General features: G+C 41.9%; 1 protein-coding gene across 2 annotated transcripts in view; it reads right to left on the bottom strand.

Annotated features, from left to right (window-relative positions):
* Positions 1–2,565, bottom strand: part of Commd10 (COMM domain containing 10) — a 130,876-nt gene that overhangs the window by 126,175 nt on the left and 2,136 nt on the right. The window lies entirely within an intron of this gene.

Genomic DNA, 2,565 nt, shown 5'->3' with positions numbered 1-2,565 from the left:
AAAAAAAAAAAAAAGGATGGCTTTTCGGCTGAAATTTTAGGCCACCTCAGACATCAGTGCTTCGTCTCTGATACCTGGTTTTCTTAATTCTCTCACTTCATCTCACTAGCAGTCACTACGTGAGACTGCTGCCCCCCCATCATAGCAGCACCTCAGTCTCCCGCTTCACCTTCACTAGTCTGGGTGTTTCTAGTGTGCCTGGTCAGGCACCCTGACAGCTGGCTCCGCAGAGCGAAGCCCACAGCAGTGACATCAACAGGTTTCACGTGGGGACCTAAATTCTCTGCTACAGGGTCTAACACGGAGGGTTTTTTTTTTTTGTCAGATGAGTGGTAACCACTAATTAAGATGACAGGCCACAAATGACTGTTTGTGAGTTCTCAGCTACAGAAGCTTGTGTGACTTCCCTCAGCTCATCCCAATGCAGAAGTGCTGGCGTGCAAGATGAGGCACAGTACAGACTGTGATTCTGCCTGTCTCACCACCTACAGCACAAATCTACTACAGGCATGAACTTAGAGCTCCTGGGCTAGCGTTCCATTTCTCACGAGAAAGAAAAGAATTAACTCCAAATGCATACACTGAGTGCCAACTGTGTAATGAGTAATGTATTGGGGAAGGGAGCTATATAGGTAAGGGAAGAAAAGACTCTAGAGGCTATAGGTAGAAAGACTGGTGAAGAAGTTTAGGGATTTGGGTGTCTTCTGAGAAACAAGTGCTTGCAACACACTGCTACAGTGAACTGAGAATCAACCGATTATTCTGGAAGCAGAGAGAAGAGATTACCATCGTGCTTGAGAGTGAGATTTGCAAAATTCTTAAAGGGTGATGTTCTCTCGGTGAAGCAGGGAACAAGGACACTGGGACGTAGGGAGAGGGATGTGTACACAACACATGGTTGCAAGGCCCTAGAACACTGCAGGAACTGTGCACTGCCCAGGGTGATTGCAAGCGCAACGCAGGGAGAGCACAGGCCACCGCCATACGCTAATGGATCTCACACGCAGTGTTGAGGGGTTTGTAGTTTTCTCCATATGGTAAGGGACAGCCACTGACGTTTTTAAATGCTGTTAAATATGGCCAACATTTTTAAAAGAGAAAAACATTTATAAACATTCCTGAAATAGTATTATTAGGAATCAATCATGAGCTAGAAAAATGGCTCTGTGGATAAGAGTGCTTGCTGCTCTTGCAGAAGACCCGTGTTCAGTCCCCAACACCCACATAAGGCGGTTCACAACCACCTCTATCTCCAGAGGAGAAGCACTCATAAGCATTAAAAAAAAATAGAAATACAAAAATGTAAAAAAAAAGATCAAAATCAAGAACATTATGAGTAACAGATACTAGTCCAAAGCCAGGAAACAGGAAACAGTAAGGATCTAAAATAAACTATGTGGAGAATTTGATTTGAGAACAATTCAGAGTGAGTAGGCTACGGGCCTGCGGTTGTCTCCTGGTCAATAAAGAAAAGAAAGTTAAGAGTCTTGATATAACTTAATGTTGGTACCTACAATCACACAGAGCATGTAGCAGGTGTTCCACAAACATGCCCAATAAAAAACATGAGTTGAACTGGTTACCAAGCATCCACATGGCCAAACCAACTATGCCCTTGACATAAAAGCAAAGAGAAAAATCAAAGATTAAATACTGTGTGAGATGCTGTGGAATAGTCCTGCTGTACACTGTAAAAATGTGTTGATCTCATTGTTAATAAAAGGTTGATTGGCTGATAGCTAGGCGGGATTTTCAGGACAGAGAGAAGGCTGGAAAGAAGGGTGGAGTCTTGAAGAGTCTTAAGAGGTACAGAGAGAAGCAAGATGAACATGCCATGTTGAAAGAAGGTACAGTCACGTGGCATAGGGTAGATAAGAGATATGAATTAATTTAAAATATAAGAGCTAGTAACCAGCCAGAGCTATCAGTTGAGTATTTATAACTAATATTAAGCTTCTTTGTGGTTATTTGGAAGCCAGCTGATGAGACAGAACAGCCTGACAGTCCTGACAAAAACTCCACCTACAGTTAGAAGAAATACTGACTGAATTATTATTAAGATTTATTGATTGTTTGTATATGTATATGCATGGTGAAGAAACACTGACTGAATTATTTCTAAGATTTATTGATTATTTGTTTATGTATGGATGGTGAAGAAACAGTGACTGAGTTATTTTTAATTTATTATTGTATATGTATCCATGCTACCTGCATGACTTTATATGCACCATATGCACGCAGGAGCCCAAGAAAGCCAGAAGAAGGCATCAAATCCCTGGAAGTGGAGTTACAGGTGGTTATGAGCCACTAGGTGGGTGCTAGGGACCAAACACAAGTCCTCTGCAAGAACAGTTCGTGCTCTTGACCACTGAGCCATCTCTCCAGCCCTGGGCTAACCATCTTCACCAGGAAGAATGCCATCAGCCTTTTCCTAGAGCGTGTTCCGTAGAACATTATATAAAAGATAAAACAATTCCAAAATCAAGCCTTCGTCCTTAAACATATGACCAAACAACAGTATGCAAAATATCCTGGAAGGCTCCACTTTGTTTTTTTGTTTTT

This window comes from Microtus ochrogaster, chromosome 18 (genome assembly GCF_000317375.1).
Source record: "Microtus ochrogaster isolate Prairie Vole_2 chromosome 18, MicOch1.0, whole genome shotgun sequence".
NCBI classification, from domain to species: Eukaryota; Metazoa; Chordata; class Mammalia; order Rodentia; family Cricetidae; genus Microtus; species Microtus ochrogaster.
Note: the sequence above shows the minus strand (reverse complement) of the source record. Positions and strands in the feature narration are given on the sequence as shown.